This window comes from Clupea harengus, chromosome 18, assembly GCF_900700415.2.
Source record: "Clupea harengus chromosome 18, Ch_v2.0.2, whole genome shotgun sequence".
Taxonomy (NCBI): Eukaryota; Metazoa; Chordata; class Actinopteri; order Clupeiformes; family Clupeidae; genus Clupea; species Clupea harengus.
In genome coordinates, this window is record NC_045169.1 from 24568387 (window position 1) to 24590169 (window position 21783).

At 41.5% G+C, this 21783-nt stretch overlaps 1 protein-coding gene across 1 annotated transcript in view; it reads right to left on the reverse strand.

Annotated features, from left to right (window-relative positions):
• The window catches only part of LOC105898408 (heavy metal-binding protein HIP-like), a 249655-nt gene extending 229480 nt beyond the window's left edge, over positions 1–20175 (reverse strand). Inside the window, exon 1 of the mRNA XM_031584927.2 lies at positions 20114–20175. The gene's annotated coding sequence lies outside the window, so the exon portion shown is untranslated. The remainder of the gene's footprint in view (positions 1–20113) is intronic.
• Positions 20176–21783: the final 1608 nt, after the last annotated feature.

Here is a 21783-nt window from a genome sequence, read left to right on the forward strand (position 1 = left end):
AGTCACATGCAGATGGAGTGCATGTGTCAGTATACAGAGAGTGGGATGGTATGATGACATGTTAGCCAGCGGAATTTCAGCAAATAATTAGTTTAGAGGCAGTTTGCTGCCTATATTCGTATATTTCAGTAATTTATTTGTTCATCATTCAAGAATTACATTTCCATTGAGTCCAAATCTGAACGATCAAGTAAGCCAATAGATTCAGCCAATGCATATGTATTTTCTGGTGTATATGTGTGTATTGATGCAGTATTTGAGATTGGTCTCTGATGTCTATATCAAAGGTATGTGACTTTGGTTGGGATGACACTCCAGATGTAGTTTCACATGCCTATTTACAAACCTGTGATTTGACTCTAGAGTGAAACAAGCTTTTTTTCCCTATTTTGTTGGGCTCGTTAATAATGATGATGAGCTCTGCTTTCACAGAAAGCAACATGTCCAAATAAATTGCTAAAATTGTAATCGTTGAACCATGGAGTGTTTGGGCATCCAACCGTGTGTGTTTGAGCCTTCAATATAGGAGGAAAGTGTGCAGTTCCTGGGAGATTGGAAATCAACGCTTCTGAGTAGGTTTTGTCATATTCCAGTAACAATCTGCCACACGTAAGTTAGCTAGCCATAACTTTCAGCATTGTAACACAGTTATTTTACAGCTCTGTCAAAAAACATGTTTATGCTTCTAGCTTCGACATGCAGTTTCTATTAGCAACACCCGACAGCAAGGGCTGCTCCTAAATGTGTTCTTTGTTACAAACCGAGAGTTTTGCTTTCAAATTTCGCGACTTCAGTAGGCTATCGATTAGATATTTGTTTAGGTAACCAAAAGTACAGACAATATAGAACCCTCTTCTCATGTCATGTTTGCAGTGCGCACATATCTGTCATTATAGACCAGGGGTACTCAATAGGCGGACCGCGGTCCGGACCCGGACCCAGACGCAATTAAATCTGGACCGAAGCCAAAATCAACATTCTAATCTAATTTAATCATGATCCAAGCGAGTTTTCATTGGTGCGTGATTTCGCACTATATATTTGTTTTCCGATGTGGTTTTTATCTTCCGTGTCCAATCCAGAGGTCCAATCAGGAGCTGTAATAACCACATCACTATGACAACTCACTCACTCAATGTTGGCCGCGAGCTCTGTGGGTCACGCAGGTTGTGTGTGTCAATGGCAACAACTCGGGCAGATAGATTTGTGAATGGTATCTTTTTCTCAGCAAACGAAAATCATGGCGTGCTTTAAACCCGACAAAAAAACGAAAAGTTGATTCCAAAAATCGCGAATTTAAGACAGAGTGCACTGACAAGTATGCATTTGTGCTGCCTGTGGGGAGCACAAAACCGATGTGTTTAATCTGCAACGAGACGGTTGCCCTTGTCAAAAGTGGCAACGTAAAACGTCACTATGAAACAAAGCATGTACACTTCGAACAAAAATACCCGCAGAACTCTTAGGCCGCAAGGTGAACCACGAAAAGTCCTTTAGAAATTGAATCCCGCTCCACAGGCGCGCATCTACACAATATTTAGTTCATAAAAAAGAAAGAGTCGTGCTTAGCTACCAAAAAAAAGTTCGTCGCTGACTTTCCAGTCAATTTTTGGTGCGTTTATGTTTTATGCCGAACTAGTTTCTTCAGAGCGCACAAGGATCTTGGTCGCGAGTGCTGGCACTTTTCGACACGTGATCATGCTACACCAATGAGGTAGCTGCTTTTTGTCAACAGAATGGCAAGATGGCGGCTCCCGTGGTTAGATTCAACGTTACCGATCAAGAGGAAAACACCCGAACATCCTCAAAAGTGGGCTAAATGGATTCTAAATAGTGCTGTATACATAGCCGCGTCCAAGAAGAACAATGAGGCAAATATACGATAATGTTATGCTTATGTTAAGTCATTTAGATCAAGTTTGACATACCTGGGAATACACCTTACTGACGATCTAACATGGACTGTGAACACCCAGCACACACTGAAGAAATCAAGGCAAAGACTGTACTTCCTACGTCAGCTGAGGAAATTCAGAGCATCAGCACCCATCAGCTGTGTGTCCTGACAGCATCATCACTTGGTATGGGAACTGTAAAGCCTGTGACAGCAGTACCGCATCATCAGAGCACCTCTCCCTACAGACCTACAAGAGAAGACTACGTACCAGGGCCCAAAGTATTGTAAAAGACTCCTAACATCCTGACCATGGACTTTTCTAAACACTGAGGTCAGGCAAACATCTCTGCTGCTACAAGACCAGAACAGAGAGACTGAGAAGGAGCTTCTTTCCTCAAGCATTCCGTATCCTGAACACACACAATGACTATATAAACAGCAATTACACTTTTTTTCACACTTGCACATGGACTGTACACACACTGCACTTTATACTCCCTCTTGCTATTTATGAAAAATATTTCTTGATCTTTCTTTCTTCACACTCGCACAGAAAAAGCTTAACACCAAACAAAATTTCACTACATGCTTTACGTAAGTATTTCTATGTATGTGACAAAAAAACCTCCTTCCTTGTATCAATAAAAGGCAGTAATTGTACTTATACCAATGACCATTTGTTCGTTCGTTCATTCATTCATTCACAAATGAAAACAACACTGATGAACCATAAAAACAATCTTTATGAAAAATATGAAATATGATATATAAAACTGTACAAAACTAAATAAGAAATAACAGATTAAGGACACTCAGTCCTCACTGTCAGTGTCAGGACGGTTATCTTCCAGTTCCTCAGTTTCTTTTGTGTTGGCACAATTACAGCAACGACATAATTCTGTGCAACACAATCCTGCAGAAAAACAGGAACATCTGCCTGTCTCACAGGCACCTTTGCAGCCGCAGTCAGGGGCAGGGTTTCTGGTCATCCAGGTGATGTGCAAGGTCCCATCCTCTATTTGCCAACCATATCCAGCAGGTGATGGAGCACTTATATTTTGTTTGAGACAGGACCTCATTATTGCAGCCTAGTAGTTTCCCCTTTTGCAATGCTGATGGAGGGCATCAGCAGTAGGGGGAATGCATAATTCTGGCAAGGCTGATGATGCTATACAGAAAGCCTTGTACCTAGCTTCATTTACATTATCGGCAGCTGGCTGATCATATAAGTGGCATACATACTGGCAAAGAAGTGCAAATGTTGACTGCTCCAAGTTAAAGTTAGTACCTAAACTTGTAAAAGCCTTTAGGTACTCATCTTTCTCACATGCAACAGAAAATGTCTTTCTTTTTCCTTTGCCTCCACTTGTGGAGTCACACCCAGAGAATGTGTGAATTCCGATCAAGGCTGAACACACACTGGTTCCGAGAGCTGATGACACCTTGGTAATGTCAATGATACGTGTTGCCAGTCCCTGTGAAAACATATAAACTGCATGGCAAATCTGTCTGCACACTTACAGCAATGACTGCCACATCAGTGTCAGAGCTCTTGATAATGACAGCTTTATGCTCCCGTGCAGCATGTTGTGCATGTAAAAACACCCTTGTGTCACATTCTTCATGATCACACTGCAGGTCTTCAACAACACAAACAGACTGTACACCCTCCTTAACAGTCACACAGTGACATTGATTTGTATGTGCAAGCAGAGGTTTTTGCCCACTATTGTAAGGTCTGCATTTTTCCATACAACATACAGGAATTCGGTATTTGTTCCTTCTGAGAGAAACTTTTTCCATTGGGTTGGGGTCCTCTGATCCGGGCCAAAGATTTGCATGCGTTGTGACCCTGCATCAGCTCTATACATGACCGTTCTAGGTTTTTGATACTGATGGGGGAAATCACGAGTCAGCCTCTTCTTCAACATATCCTGTCTGCAACACAACAAAACAGTGACAATTAAGAGTCACAGGAGTATCATGAAAAGCAGAGAGTGGTGGAGGTGGTACAAGACATTACAGGCTAGAACCTATCTGCCATACAGCACATTTAACACCAAAGATGCCCAAGAAAGGCACACAACGTCACAAACCTCACCACACACACACACACACACACACACACACACACACACACACACACACACACACACACACACACACACACACACACACACACACACCTTCTCTTTGTTGCCAAGTGGTACATGTCTGTGCAAACAGCAAGACTTAAAAACAGTTTCTCAGGCCTGTCACACACATGTTGTGTAAAGCTAGACTTGCACATGACAAATAATAAGACTTGAGAGAAAAATGCATTGCAGTTACCTGTAGTTTGAAGCTTCAAGACCTTCATTTGCTTTCACCAGTTCAATGAAGGCCTTCCTCAGCTGGCCCATTCTCTGCACCTCTTGGTTGACAAACAGCCTTTGGCGAATGATCCTCTCACAGAATAACTTATAGCTGACATCAAACGTGGGCTCATTCCTAGAACACATATAAATGAGAAGGAAATAAATGAATAAGGGTTGTGATTGTGTGCACATACAACAGAATGCAGATTGAATGTTTACTTATATAATGTTAAGTTAGTAGCTCCTTGAAATGCAATTTAATAAATAACTTACTGTTCTTTCTCTGGTTTTTCAGGCCTCGTCAAAAACCTGGTGTACTGATTATAACAGCCTTTGTGGTACTGCACCTCCAGAGCCGAGCCACGTTTGTAGGCTTGTCCTGTATGTATTCCATCGTGTAGTGGTGAAATAATGTACCTCTTCGTGCTTGACTGAAGTAATATGCATAAAACAATGTTTGTTTTTTGATTTATTAAGACATTCCGGTGTATTTTCTTCGTCTTCCGTACTGCTCGATGAAGGCATGGTGGACGCCATCTTGCAACTCTGTTGACAAAAAGCAGCTACCTTATTGGTGTAGCATGATCACGTGTCGAAAAGTGCCAGCACTCGCGACCAAGATCCTTGTGCGCTCTGAAGAAACTAGTTCGGCATAAAACATAGACGCACCAAAAATTGACTGGAAAGTCAGCGACGAAATTTTTTTTGGTAGCTAAGCACGACTCAATCTTTTTTATGAGCTAAAGATTGTGTAGATGCGCGACTGTGGAGCGGGTTGAAACGAAAACAGTGTTCACCTTACGGCCTATCTGAGGTAAGGGGCAGAAAAATAAACCATCTGCAATCATATCAAGCAACATGCAGTGTAATAGTTAGATCAGCCACACAACAAGAGCGTGCATACCTCAACATACTGTTGTGAGTCTGCCTTTTCAACCATGAATATGGTCAAAAACAAATACAGGAGCACACTCACTAATGAACACTTACATCAGTGCCTCCGCCTGGCCTTCACACCTTTTATGCCCAAGTTTAAACCACAAAAAAAGTGTCACCTTTCACACAAATAAGGCTAGACCACATCACCTTTTGTGCATAGTTCGAACGTTTTTGTTGGAGTTATGTTTTTGGATTTTGACCGTCACTGTTCCGGACCCTGGACTGAATGGAAATTTGGCGAGTGGACCTTTTGGGTTTCTAATTGAGTACCCCTGTTATAGACACTTCCCCTGTTCCATATTTTGCTGTTTTATGGCAGATTCACTTGTGTATTGTCATTGATGATGTGATGATCAAATCCACTTGCCTTGTGTGGTAGGGCTGACTTGCAGCGTGGGCGTGCACGCCCTCCTAGGGGTGGTGTCTGTCGGTAGGAAAACTGTATGATCAGGGAAAGTGTATTAAAACCGGATGTCGTCACTTTAAGCCGGTCTCTGGTTGGATAAAGCTTTTCAGCAGAAATGGACAAGGACCTTTGATTTATTCTGTAGGAACCATGCCGATGCCTGACTTTTAATATTGTGTGACGTTGTTGAAGTTCAAGTTCAACATTAATAGCGATTGAATAACCCTTGTGTCGTGTAATCGCTAGCGGTGAATAAACGTTAATAACTTGAATGACTGATTAAGGATATATGTTACACATCACAAACACATGTAATCGATGGGTTTTGGGGAAAATGAGGTAATTGGTTAGCTTAAATTGCAGTATCTTAGGCGAGCTAATTGACCTGGCTAGCTATAGCGGAATTAACAGTGCTAGCTTTGTGTTTGGTCATATAGCTTCGTAAAAGTTCGGTTAACAAGTCACTTGTGTGTTTAGTTGTATGACTTCGTAAAAGTTCGGTTAACAAGTCAATTGAGCATTAAGCCACCTGACTATAATGGGTCTATTCATATTAGCATGCTAACGTTAGACTTATTAGCAGCGAGGCTAGCTAGCTACTATGTGTTCCAATGGATTGTTGGTCTAAGCGTTAGCTTCAGTTAAGACCTACGTGTACCACATGAACAACTAAACGAGTCAATGTAGACATATAAAAAGTTGTGTAGATAGCTTTATTCACATAAGCCGTATAACTTCACAAAAATAATAATAATTTAAAGAAAACCGATCGTTTGCATGCCAGGCGATCAACACAACTTCTCAACTAAAAAGTAAAGGTCCTTGTCCATTTCTGCTGAAAAGCTTTATCCAACCAGAGACCGGCTTAAAGTGACGACATCCGGTTTTAATACACTTTCCCTGATCATACAGTTTTCCTACCGACAGTGTCAATATACACTGCTTCCGCCCCACCGAATGATGCCGGTTGTTTGAGTTGTTTGGCGCGCGGTGCCCGTGGTTGTCTGTCGCTGGAAGAACACTGCTCCGTACTGAGTTCTACTGATTGCAGACTGCACTGTTGCCTTTGTGCTGTCTTTAAAAGGCGTAAGCATACTTTTCTTGCTACTGTTTTCAATCATGCAGGCGTAACGTTATTGTGTGCCCCTGTAAGCTTACGGCATATAAGTGAAGTTTGCTGCCGTTGCCCCGTAGCTTTTTTTTTTTTTCTCTCTCTCTCTCTCCCTCTCTCTCTCCCTCTCTCTCTCCGGAGTTTGTTTGCTGGTAGCCTGACGTTCTCCTAGGTATATCATTGTATTTGTTTGCATAGAACAAAAAGTAGCCGTGTATGTTGTTAGCCATAACTAACTAGCGTCTCTTATGGTTTAGGAAGAATATTGCCGCTGTTTCCGTGTTTCTCCGTCTCTCTCTCTCTCTCTCTCTCTCTGGGCATGTTTGCCGTGGGCAGCCTGATGCTCCCTAAGGTAGCTATATGGTTTTATTTGTGTGTTAACCATGTATCAAGATTGTAAGTATTGTGTGCAGTGCACATATGTATCAGGGATCAGTCTGAACTGATGTTTTTTGTTTTGTTTTAGAAGTGAATACACACACATTTGTTTTGGATTTATAGGCTGTGAGAGCCATCAGCACTTTGTGTTATTTCTTTTGGGTTTTTGTTTCCTTTTGTTTGTATGAATGTGTGTGTCATTTTTAGTTAACTGCCACCTGTTTGCTACCAGCCTCTCCACATGTAACCCATTACAACTGCCTAGTTACATCTAGTAGTGTGGTGTTATCTTACATTAATTGCAAGTATGCGCAATGTGTGGAAGTACATACAATAATTGTAGTGTGGTGTTGTATATGTCAAACACAATTGTGTGGAGTGTTTTTAAGCATTGTAGCACCTTTTTCTCTAGATCCTGTGTTCGCCTACGTATGTAGAGTGACCGAATTGTAGTGTGATATTCCAGATCTTATAGCTCTTTTCTGGGTGATTGGTCTGTCAGACTGGTATTTACTGGTTACCAGTAACCTGTATAACGTGTGTGTGAGAACTACTGTTTTGTAAGGTCATTTAATACCATTGACCTGATATTTATTACATAAAGAAAATAAAACATACTCTATTTTGCTACACTTCTGCCTCTATACATTCATTTAGTTGATTAGCCTGTGTCCTGCTGATGACATAAGTGGAATGTCTGTTTGTCACATTTGTCTTTTCACTATCACACCTAGTTGAGCAAAAATTATGAGCAAAAAAAATAGATACAGACAGTCTTGTCCAACTCCTTCCAGACTAAACTGGATGTTCACGTTTGCTATCAAGCCAGTTGAAGTCACCAGAAGTAAAAAAAATAAAATGCACCTATTCGCTGCATATGACTTAATCCGGCACTGTGCAGCCAAAGATGCTCGAGTACAGAAGATAAAGGTATCAGAGAATCAGAATCAGAATGGGATTTATTGCCAAGTAGGTTTACACCTAATTGGAATTTTATCTGGTGTGAAGGTGCATACAGTAAACATAAAAAAACATACAAACACTAAGTACTACACATAACATAAAAACACAAATAAGTACTACACATAGGAAAAGTATTACACATCAGAACCAAAAAACACAATATATACAATACAAATATATAAACAATGAATATATAAAAGTAAAGTGGAAAGTAGAGTCCAATGTGAATGAGCAATGTGCAATGTAATGTAATGTGTGTTAATGTAACAAAATGTATAAAATGTTTTACAGACTTGTGGTCTCCTAAGTGACTGTGGGTGCCTCTCCTCTGGATGGATGAGCAAAGGGCATTGCAAAATGACACCAGCTAGCTCATTCAGGCCAAGGCAGCTGGTATGAAATGTTACAGTAGCTTATATTAACAGCTGATGTATTACTTAGCTGGCTGCATCCCTTGGGAAGGAAAAGAGAGATTCTTGCTATTGCTGCCCATTTGAACTGGCTCAGCTCAGCACAAACAGTGAGGGGAGACTGGGTATCTGTGTTGCTGAGACAGACAGGTCATTTCATTAATTTTCTCCTGAATTTCCGGTAAACAAAAATCTATTGTACGGTACTGTTTGTCCTGTTTAATTCAACACGGACATATTACAACAAGTATTTAATCTGTGATTGCATAAATATCACTGCATTTTTTTCAACTCTTTAAAAATGTGTTATTAATGAATTAAAACCGCTATAATTCAGCAACCAAGTAATATGTGAAAACTAGGGATGCACCGATACCACTTTTTTACAAACCGATACGAGTACGAGTATTTTTATTTGTGTACTTGCCGATACCGAGTACCGATACCGATACTTCTTAGATTTGGTCTCCATGAAAGTGCAATTAATTTGGAGGCAGATTTGATTTTATCCTCTGCAGATTATGTCAAGCCTATTGTACAAAATTAACAGAAGGCTATCCCAAGCCAAAAATAAACAGAGCTTTCTGGTTTTAACACACAAAAAAAGCCTTCAAACAGACAATATCATCACATTAGACAAAATGCAAATATAACCAGATAAAGGCAATTCAATTTGCTGCATAGTTAACAACACAGTCTGCTTAACAAAAAGTGAACAGAACTATTACTGGATTAGCACAAGAGCACATTTCAGTTACAAAAGTATCAGAAGAATCTCCTGCTCAAGTACACAAACAATCACTTAACCTATGTGGCACAGTCTTTCTCTCTACCTCTCTCTCTCTGTGTGTGCGTGCGCGTTTTTTTCTTTTGCAAGACGTCAGTTAAGATTGGTTACTTCGGTCTTGCGCCACTAGCATCAGTGAACTCTGTGTACTTAGCACTATGGTGTGTCTTCAGGAGTTTAATCAAATTGCTTGTGTTAAACAAAGTACTTTCCTTTCCGCCCCTCGACACCGTAGCAATGCAGATCTTACACTGTGCCTTACTCCTGTCGTCGTCATTTATCTTAAAATGAGCCCAAATCGCCGTTAAGGCAGCATAACGGAATTGCTAATCGCTAACGAGATGCTAGCAGCTAAATTTAGCGAAACCTGTATACTGAAATACTTTGACACTATGACAAACTTTCCTAACACAGTCAAACATCAAGCAAATGCAACACAAGACGGCAAATAAGCTACTTACTAGTCTGGCAGAGAGTGGTAGGACAGGTAGGACAATAAATCACATTTTGTGTCAGCATAGCCCGGCCAGTTTGATGCAGTGAAATACTGATGAGTGGTATCGGTGCTTGGTATCGGCAATTCAAAACGAGTACGAGTACGAGTATTTTAACGAAGTATCGGCACCGATACCGATACTGGTATCGGTATCGGTGCATCCCTAGTGAAAACACCTCAAATGTATCCCTAATATGTCCCTGACATAAGTCATTTTAGCCACTAGGTGTCACGTTCACTTTAAAAAGGCAGAAAAGTAGTATTGCCGGGAAAACCTTTTTACAATAAATACATCTTAACGTACACAGTTTGAATGAACATTGATGCACAGGTTGTTGGTAAAAGGGAGCTCTTATTTCAGAGGAATGATTAAGTCTTGTCTCAGCCACTGCTGTGCACTTCCTGTCTAGTGGTTGGTTTGTGAGTGACAGGGCACACATGTGAAGAGGAGGAGTTAACTCACATATTTGAGGGAAAGAGAGGGAAAAGCCATGCAAGACTCGGGGACTCGGTTGCTGCACTGGTTTAAAGAGGTTTCACTGCCTTCTTGCTTTCTTTAGTCTAATGTTGCAACTAATGTTGCTTTTCTAAAAACATTTCTAACATACAGACAGCCCTGTAGATTTATTCCTTGCAGGTGGTGGTGCATTTTGATTCATGTTGTGTCATACCCAGTGGACTCTATAGGCTGCATACCAAGACATGGGTAAGTTCATCCATGGAGTAAAATCATACTACCACAGCCATTAATGTCTAAAAAAATAATATAATTAAATATAAAAGTGTTTTAATAACCTGTTGTGTTGTATAGAGTGTATTATGGTAATGTCATTATCAACTAGATTTCATTGCATGTTTCACTAATATTGGAAGATAGGGCGGGGCATAGTAAGCATGTTAGTTGTTATGCACTATTAACCCACACACTGTTCATGATGGCACTTGGTGTCCCGAGTACTTACCTAAATTTCCCTCAGGATTAATAAAGGATCCATCTATCTATCTATCTATCTATCTATCTACTGGTTAATAATCTCATGTCCTTGATAGTCATCTGGGCAGGTTGTGTTCCACCTTTTTAAGTGGAAACATGTAGAATTTAGTCATTTTATTGTATGGAATGTAAATATCATGCAATACATATCTTAAGGCACTACAATACCACGTAATGCATATTTCAAGGCACTAGAGGGAAAGGTATACCTCATTAAATACTTCATGGGTCTTTATATCAAGGGGTATACATTTGGGAATGTACTGTATGCGTATGAAACACTTTTAAACTAAGTGTCTGTCCTGGCTGTTGTGAAGTCTGATCACCTCTACTTGATAAGTGTGTCATGACCTCCAGTTAACATCAGTCTGATCGCCTCTACTTGATAGGTGTGTCATGACCTATAGTTAACATCAGTCTGATCAATTGTCTTGTCCTGGATTAGTTATTGTAAGAAAAAGGCCGATTAGCATAGAGCATTCTATTTATAAGGCCGGAAGTTCATGTAAGAAATAAGAGTATTGTTTTTCTCTGTTATGTATCACTTTGGACACGCCTATCCGAGATTTGAAATCACAGCCATAGTCACAGGGACAAAGGATAACTGGGGGACAAAATATCTAAAACTATTTGCTTTGAAAAGTCTGTCTGCATTGACTCACGAATACAAGTCGTGTGAGTCTGTGATACGAAGCGTAGTGTGAGTCTGTGATATGAAGCTGCTTATCAGTTCTTTCTAACTTCCTGCAGACCTAGCTGCTGTTGGAGACCACCCCTTCCCTTTGGTGTGCAGTGCACATGCAACATCATTGGCTGGCAGCGATGCCCATCTCTAAGGAAGCCTCCTGATTGGTTCAAACACACAGGCCAGGCTGAAATGCTTCAAAGCCTAGGGGAGTCCCAGAGGCAAGTTTTTTCTTCTTTCTTTGTATTACTAACAGCTCTATACAGGACAGATATCTTAATATTATGATATGATAGGCTAGATTAGATTTGGGATTGTGTTCTCCCAAGGGATGGTTAGTTTCTGTTATTGGTAAGCTTTGAAACATCCAGATTAATTTAAGTGTTTAAGAAATATAAAACCCTTTGACCTGCACTCATTCCTTCAAAGAAAGGAAATGTGACAAATATAGTGACAGGAATGTGGATTTTAAACATAGCATCCTTTCTAAGGGAAACAAAACACTTGCTCAACTATTAAATGAAGCATTTTGTCTTATTTGATCTGTTGAGGGATCTGATCTGTTTCGACCATCTAAAAGAGTTTGTCTTTACCATAATAAGGCTTTTGGGCGACTAGAGGACTGGGGATATAGAGATGGGATGTCGAAATGTCACACCTCAGAATGTTACCTATTTTTACAAATGTGTAAAATGTGTAAAATGTGTTACATACTTTCAGTTCCATTACTCCTATGCCACATAATCAAACCATCCAAAGAAGCTGTAACACACACAGTTTCTATTTTTTCATACTTTACATTGTAAAACACACACTGAGATAATGATAAAAAAATATATTAACAATAGGTTTTCTCAGTGTTTTGAAATGGACGTTTGTTGGTACGTAGCTGGAGATTGAATGTCTGAAGGGGTACGGGACTGTACAAAGTTTGGGAACCACTGTACAATGGCAATGATAGAAACTTAATATATGACTATTTAGTTGTATACTCATACTTATGTGCTCCGTGTGTGTGTGTGTGTGTGTGTGAGTATCGGTGTGTGAGAATCGGTGTGTGCCGTGTGATCGTCTGGTTACACCTCTAGTTCAAGCCACCACTAGGGCCTATGCTAATAGAATAAAGGAACAATGCCACATTGCACCTCAGCAGGCATCCCCTTCCTGCCCCAGATGTGTGGAATAAACAACATGTAGGTATCTACCATTTGGGGTCACACTGTGATCTAGCTCTTTAACATGCCCCCTTTTTCCACGTGTACCTGTAACACACCTCCAACACACCCCCAAGGCTGACCCATCACCCCACTGTATTCTCCCATGGCTGACTGGTATTTAAACTGGAACACTGCAATGCACTTCAGTCTCTTCCTTGTTTCTACATTGGATGCTGGAATTGACTCCCTGCAGGGGCACGCTGGAATAAACCTCAGAGAAACCTTTGATTCACCTCTCTGGTCCATTGTCCAAAGTTTGTTCACTGCAGACTTTATCAGTAATAAAATAATCACAATTGACATTCAAATGACGGGTATAATATTTATAATTAGTATAATAGACAAATTATGACATTATCCTAATGAGATCATTACAGAACATATTACAATACATTGATTCCACTTTCATCAATTATTGTTGATATTTCTGATTTGTTTCACTTTACATGTGTTGATTTGCATTTATCACAGTACAGGATAAGGAAGTCAGTATTGTGTAAATAATATGTTAAGACACAAAGAAGCTAAATCATGGTTAGGGCTGTGAGAAGAAAGCATTTAAACAACTGAATCAGGGAAAATAGATTATACATTACTTCCAGACATATAATAGATCAAAAGTAAAATTGTGATGAGAATGATTGACCAAAGTTTAAACAAGTCCATGTACTTGAATGAAACAGGAAAAAGAGAGTCATGATATGTCAAATTGTCAATTTACAGCTCAATCCAGTTTGTTTTTTCCAGGTGTATCCTTGAAAAAAAAATCATAGACAGCACCTGCGGCCATCTCTATAGTCTCTCCAAAATTGTCTGCATCCTTAGCTGCTTTCGCACCTGTAATCCCTCCTGCCATTGCACCACCTGCAACAATCACACCTAGAGCCAGCTTTGCTACTGTTATTGTAGCCCCAACATTTACCGCTCCACCTGCCCCTGTTGCCCCTACTCCTGCTGCACCTCCCCCTGCTACCCCTGTTGCCCCTACTCCCGCTGCCCCTACTCCTGCTGCACCTCCCCCTGCTGCTCCCGCTCCCGCTGCCCCTGCTGCTCCCGCTGCCCCTGCTGCTCCCGCTCCCGCTGCCCCTGCTCCCGCTGCCCCTGCTCCCGCTGCCCCTGCTCCCGCTGCCCCTGCTGCTCCCGCTGCCCCTGCTCCCGCTGCCCCTGCCGCTCCCGCTGCCCCTGCCGCTCCCGCTGCCCCTGCTCCCGCTGCTCCCGCTGCCCCTGCTCCCGCTGCCACTGCTGCTCCCGCTGCCCCTGCTCCCGCTGCCCCTGCTGCTCCCGCTGCCCCCGCTGCCCCCGCTGCCCCTGCTCCCGCTGCCCCTGCCGCTCCCGCTGCCCCTGCCGCTCCCGCTGCCCCTGCTCCCGCTGCCCCTGCCGCTCCCGCTGCCCCTGCCGCTCCCGCTGCCCCTGCTCCCGCTGCCCCTGCTCCCGCTGCTCCCGCTGCCCCTGCTCCCGCTGCCCCTGCTGCTCCCGCTGCCCCCGCTGCCCCTGCTCCCGCTGCCCCTGCTGCTCCCGCTGCCCCTGCTCCCGCTGCCCCTGCTGCCCCCACTGACCCTGCTCCTGCTAGCTTTACTACTACTGCTCCTCCTGCCAGTGTCTGCCCCATGGCTACAGCTACGTCTGGCACTTTACGTATAATTCCCTCTAAATCTTTAGAGGATGTTTTTGCATCCATCACATCGTTGAGGAGGAAGTCTTGCAGTTTCACGCCGCCTTTGTTCATGACTGCTCTCACCACCGCAGGAATCACGAACAGGGCGCCCAGCAGCACTCCTGTAACAAAGCCTGTTGCGATAAGGCCATAGTGAACTTCCTTCTTGGCTTGTTCAAAGATTTCCTTCTCAGTCAGATTTCCTTTGTTCTCTTTCATTAAGCTCTCCTTTTTGTTCTGTATATCTGTTTCCACTGCCTGGAGGAACTCATTAGTGTAGCAATTGCCATGATTCTCTTTCACCAGCTTTTCAATGGTATTCAGCAGGCTGCCCACCTGAGTTCTGTTGCTTTTATACCCAAACGGATTACGGTTCCAGTGCTCGTTGTCAATGACATGGCATCGACCTCCACACTTCTCTATGAGTTTCTGAAGCTTGTTATTCTTTTTGACAAACTCTTCAATGGTTACACCTTTGAGGTCATAACCATGTGTGAAGAGGACTACTGCATATTTGAAGACCTCTTCACTAAAATGCTTTGTGATGAGCTCCACGGTTTTCATCTCCTGTTTTGAGTATCTTTCCACTCGAAGGACAATGACCACAGCATGAGGGCCAGGGGAACACTCAACAATAGCACTTGCCATCTCACTCGTTTGGTCATCTGGGGAGTCTGTCCCATCTGTGTTCTCTGTCTCAAACTCATTTGTTCCAAAAAATCCTGGTGTGTCGATCACTTTAATCTTTTTCCCTTTTATGGTTGTCTCTCCTGCAACACTTCTAGTTGTGCACGCTGATGGAGATGCCATATTCTGAAAAGCTTTCTTTCCTAAAATGGTGTTCCCTGCACTGCTTTTACCAACTCCCGTTTTTCCTACCAGCAAGATCCTCCTTTCAGCATCACCTTTAGAGGATAAAGAAGAGATGTTGATGGCTTGCATGAGTTAAATGATACATTCACATATAGACAATAGTACATCATGGATGAGGTAACGTTTATTGATCCCTTGCAGGGAAATTAAAGAAAGGAAATTGTGTCCTTTTTATCAATATGTTAGCTACTTTTACGCACATTGAAACCTGTAAACAAGATGATACAAAACATGATGCAAAACTGAAAAGCTTCATGCTATGACATATTACACTGCCTATGTATATATACAATATATATTAATCTGCAGAAATAGTTTTGGTATAACCTCCCGACCTTTTAGCTTTTTTAACACCATCAAAACAAAACCATACATCAATTTTCTCCTTCATGTTTCAAACACATACTCTTATTAGGAGACGAATTATGATTTCCTCATGACCTTGACAAATATGAAATATTATACTAACAAATAAACACAATGTTAAAATGACAGATGACGCATGTCAGCAATGTTCCCCCTAAGCTGCGTGGCCGCGCAGGCCTGTCGAAGTGGCCGCGCAATAGATTTTTCAGACCGCGCACATTTTTCAGACCGCACAAACAACTTTCTTTCAGGGGTTAAAAATCTGAGCATCAAAGCCGATGTAGGCTAGGTAATAAACATTTAAAATACTGACATGTCTGATAACCAAGCCGGATGTACGTTAGAATGTTTACATACAAAGTATCCTTTAGGCTACTACTCTTGGTGGGCCCTGCTCCAGCAGGTATAGGCCACACAGGTAGGATAAAACTTCCAGACATATTTACATATGAAGAAAGGAGTGGCGTGATCTGCAAATTCTGCTCGGAGGCAAAAGCGAAAGGAAAGTTCGCTCGTGGGAAAACTTGGTCCGAGTGGAAGCTTGATTACCTAGCGTCATCTGACACAGCAAGTCCATATAGACGCATTGAAAACAGTAAGACTTAGACATGGGAACTCTATCAAATTCTCACCGAAGATGCTTGTGCTTTACATTAAGTTTCGGGAGCAAACTGATTTCAGTTACAAGACCGTTTTTGCTGGAATCATTCAGCTTTCAGGATGCACTGCAAAAAAACATCCTTGATGCCATTACCAAGTTCTACGCAGATCATGCGCTAGACATGAACAAAATGGTAATGTTTACTTCAGATGGTGCTTCTGTCATGTTAGGCAGACATAAAGGAGCGGCTGCTTTACTGAAACGTCAGGTACCGCACCTGACTGAGCAACACTGCGTGACCCATAGGGAGGACTTGGGAATTGATGACGCATGACTCTTTTTATATATATATATATATATATATATATATATATATATCATTTTCAGTCATAACCAGTGAACCAGTCATAACCTCCCTAAACCTTATTGTTCAACCAAAGATCATTTAAGTTCAACTAAACTGACTGGTCCAGCCATTATAAAGGATATTGAATAAATATCAACCTTGTAGACATATTGATGCTTATATTTGCTGTCATATTTGCTGTCATCTCTTTGAATCCCCTATGGCTAACGCAGGCTCGTGGTCATTTTCGGCAGGTCGCGTGGTTGCGAACTGCTCACAGTGCTGAAATGTGCGCTCAGAAAAAAATAAATTTGCTCAGTGCTCAAAAAAATTAGAGGCAACATTGCATGTTAGGCCGGGATATGTAGAAATTTTAAGTAATGATCCAATACTTTGAATTTATCGGTCCAATAATAGTAAAGATGTTATTTTTATTCAAATTACATTTTTAAGATAGAGAAAAAAAATGTGACAGAGTTGACATCTGACTGTTGACAAAGGCATTATTATAACAATTACAATCACAAAACAAATGGAGATTTAATAGTTTTGTTTTGTTCTGTCCAACGGTCAGTATGGGGAAATATATTCTGACAGGCTTCCGCTGAGAAAAGATAGTTCTTTCTTTCATGTGAAATTACTTCACTGCATTAATACTAGCAAAGTCAATAGGGAAGTTTCATATTTCAGAACTTTTTTAAGTTTGATTATTGAAGTTCACTCAAAATTAAAAAGAGAGGAGGTTGAGGAGATTTAAAAGCTGTATTATAAGATGGAAGTATCAACAGGATGAGAGATATCTCTGAGGAAAGTAGAAATTGAGTCTAATTCACAACATATGCCACTAAGAAGATGTGAGAAATATGTCCAGACATCACATTTAGTATACAAGACCTTGGGGTCACTGACAACAATACAGATCTCTTTGCACACATGTTTACGTCTCAATCCATTTGAGGGACCAAATTACTGCTGTTGTCCCTGTTTTTGTACCCCAGAAAATAGCCTCCAGCCATACGTAATTACGCTGATACCCAGTAATGGTGTAATGTTCTTCTCAACATATGGTTCTCTGAAGGGGACAGCCATAAAGAAAACAACCCACACTGTCTGCCCTGTGCTTCGAATTAGAATTCCCTGCTTCACCAACATACCACCCCTTTTGCAGAGACTGCCATCATTGGAAAGGGCAAGTCCCTCCTTTCTTCCTCACCCTTAACAGATTATTCTTCCCCTTTGGGGCAGTGTGATGCTCATTGGACCAGTAATCCAGCAGCCCGGCTTAAGTTTCTGACAGTAATGCTGTTTGTTTGTGCTGGAAAAATCATTGCTTGTGTTGTTAAGGGTTTTAGCCAAATAATTAAACTTTACATTTTCTGGCAAGTGACTTAAAAAGTTTGAGTTCCATGTCTTTCTGGAATGGACAACCGAAAGTATCCCTTTTCCTCTACATAAGAAGTTCAAGTTCAAGTTCAAGTTTATTATCATATACTCATAAACAGCATTTATCAGTAATGAAATTCTTTGTGCTCAATGTCCGTTCAACTTAGAGAATACATAAATTAAATACTGGAGAATGGAGAAAAAGGGTAGAAAAAAGATTAAAAAATTGTAGTGCAAAAAGATATTTCAAGAAAACACAGTATTGTATTTAATGATTAGGTGGGTTTCCATTCAGCTCGTTCGCATTAGCTATGCGCATTCACGGTGATTCGCACAAACCAAATGCGCATCAGCGACCGTTTCCAATCACCTGAGTTTTGTATAGGCTATATGTAAAATCATTCTAGAATGTAGAATGATTTTACATATGTTACGCACTCAGATAGCAGTGAATTCCATACCCATACAGACCTCCGTACATCTGGGAACAAGCGCGGTCTAAGGAGTTTTTTTATTTGGTGAAGGCCCACTTCACTGATCAGCTGTGGGTGGAAAACTTCAGGCTAACCAGGTCAGGATTCGAAGAATTGTGCCAACTGGATAGGCCTGCTGTGTCGCCTGCAAGTGTTTGCTGCCAAAAGCCTGTCCCCACAGACGAGCGTATTGCTATAGCGCTTTATAAACTCGCAACATGCGCAGAATACCGTGTTGTGGGAGAAACTTTTGGCGTAAGCAAGACTACTGGCCATAGATGTGTGTATGCAGTATGCTTTGCCATCCGTGAACAAGCCAAACAACATACAAAGTTACCCGACCTTGGCGAGGCGCAAGAGATTGCTGACTACAACAACCGCGCACACCATGTCCCGCAGGTGTTTGGTGCACTGGATGGAACTCATGTTCCCATAATTCCCCCAGCAGCAGGCTATGGGATTTTGTCAACCGTAAAGAATGGCCCAGTATCATTCTTCAAGCCCTTGTTGATGATAAATTGATATTTAGAGATCTCTGTGTTTGAACACCCGGTAGTGCACACGATGCTGCTGTGTTCGCCTCCTCCTGGCTTTTCAGGTAGGCTAAAGGTTTTGGAACCATTTGTTTAATTTAATTTGATATGATAGTAGTAATAATAATAATAATAATGATAGCCTATTAATAAAGGTAGGCTACAGTTAAACAATATACCTTCCAAGTTTGCACGTAAATCAAGTTCATCGGTTAGCCTACAATAAACTAGGTGTCCATGGGCAATGAGGGGAAACAACACACAGAAACCATAGATATATTATACTAGTATATAACAGCAACTGCATATGCTGCATGAAGTGTGGTGTATTAGCTGGCAGTCTGTGAAGCAGTAGACTAGAGGAACATCACATTCGGGGCAGCCAGCAGCACGGTTGTCTCTCACTGCAACAGGACGTAGTCTACAGTCCAACTCTGAACATAAACATAAACACAAATGATGCGAATCGCTCGAAAAAACTGTTTCCATCTACGTTAAGCGCATTAACTCAATTCGAATAACTAGTTAAACCACCTCCCTCTGGCAAATCGAATTTGTATGCACATTGGGGAAGTTAATGCGCATCGCACGCGTTTCCAACCAGGATTAAATATTCGCATAGAGAAAATGTGCATTAAAACATGGGATGGAAACGCACCTATTGAGGGATTTTGTTCGAGGCATTGTGGATCTTTGTATCTTGAATTTTTTTTAAGGTTGGTCTGAATGTATACTTCTCTACGTCACTATGGCAATAGTACATTGATAAGGACCAAACAAGGAGCAAAGATCACTGATACTATCCTAGTTATCCTTCACATTCCTGTTCAGAAGTTTTCATACATATATATGGTCCCTGTTCTTTTGTCATTACATTTTAGCAAATGAACTGAAGTGATTTAATTTGTACTTTTATTAATGATGTACAAGTACATTTTTGCCTAGAAACTTGACATATTAGGTACACTGCCACTGCAGTATTCATTCACTTTCACAGCCTTGGTTTCTTAGCACCTTTTCTATTTGAGCAATACTGGTTCAAACTCACTGATATATCAAACTGGAGATACAGTATTGATCAGAATTGATCCATGGCTGTGAGTACCTGCAGCATCACAGTAAAGGGATATCCTTTACCAACTCCACTCTCACTCGAGTCATATTGCTCAATTATATGGATCTTCAGTTTGATATGTCAATTTGAAATATGAACATGTACTAAAGTTATAAGAAGTTACACTCACCTGCCATTACTGTCTTATTCAGTATGTAAAGTGTGGATCCTGTCTTGAAAATCAGTCTTGAAAACAGCGTAGGTGTGTGAAGGAAGTGTGAAGAGTCTGTGTCGAGGGGAAGAAAACTCCACCTCTTATAAGAGCAAACAGGGCACCTGTCACTCCGCCCATGAGTGTTGGTAAAAACAACCAATCACTTTAAGAATGTGGGATGTAAATATGCATTTTTTTTGTAAGGACCAGATATTTCCATGAAGGCAAATATGTAAAGCTTAAAGATTATTGTGATTAGAGATGATACATTATTGTGGATTTGTCAGATATGTTACCCAACAAGAACCTGATAGGATTGCCTTACAGTGACTGACATGAATGACTTGTGGCCTGTAGCAAATAAAGGAGCATGTAATACATTGAGAGGGAAATGCTAATATAATTAATTGAGTGAAAGTCAGTGAGTAGTGATTATAACTGATGGAACAGGACATGTATAAAGACTGAGAAATCTTAACTGAAACCTCAATACAGAGCCCATGCACTGTTCAGGCTCTGGGCTCTGTAAAGCGCCTAGAGACAATTGTATTGTTATGGCGCTATATAAATAAAATTGAATTGAATTGAATTGAATTAAAACACATTGGACTATCAGACTCTGCACTCAAGTGGTTTCAGTCCTACCTTTCTGGCAGAACTGAATATGTCTCACTGGGAAGATGCAAGTCCAGACAGCTCCCTGTCTCCTGTGGTGTTCCGCAAGGGTCGGTCCTCTGCCCCATCCTCTTCATTATTTACATGCTCCCCCTCGGTCGTGTCATCAGCAGACATGGGATGTCTTTCCACTGTTATGCTGACGACACACAGCTTTATATCAAAACTGCCCCAAGCCCCACTGCAGCCATGTCATGTCTCACCGCCTGTCTTGGGGAGATGAAGGCATGGATGAGCAACAAATGTCTCCAGCTAAACAGTAGCAAAACCGAAGCCCTTCTTGTTGGCACTTTACACCAGGTTCAGTCATCCTCCTTAACTCATCTCACCTTCGACAGCCAGGTCATCCCCCTCTCCTCCACAGTCACTAATCTCGGAGTTAGGTTTGACTCTCACCTGACCTTTTAATGACCATATAAAACACCTGTGCAAAACCTCTTTTTATCATCTAAGAAACATCTCCAAACTCCGCCCCACTTTAACCCTATCAGATGCAGAGAAGCTTGTCCACGCCTTTATCTCCTCAAGACTGGACTATTGTAATTCGCTTTTCTATGGGATCACTGGCAAGAACATCCAGAAGCTGCAATACATCCAAAACAGTGCTGCCAGGATCCTGATGAAGGTCCGGAAATGTGAGCACATAACACCAATATTACACTCACTACACTGGCTCCCTGTCTCTTTCCGGATTGACTACAAAGTCCTTATACTCACCCATACATGCATAAATGGGCATGCACCTCCCTACCTGCAAGAAATAATTACTCCCCAAACCTCCACCTGCACCCTCAGGTCTTCAAACAGCTTGCTCCTCCGCGTCCCCAAAACCAAGCTCCGCACCATGGGCGACCGGGCCTTTTGCTCGGCAGAGCCACGCTTATGGAACAGCCTCCCTGACCACCTGAGGGCAACACAGACGCTGGACTCCTTTAAAGCTGGAATAAAAACATTTTTATTCAGGAAGGCAT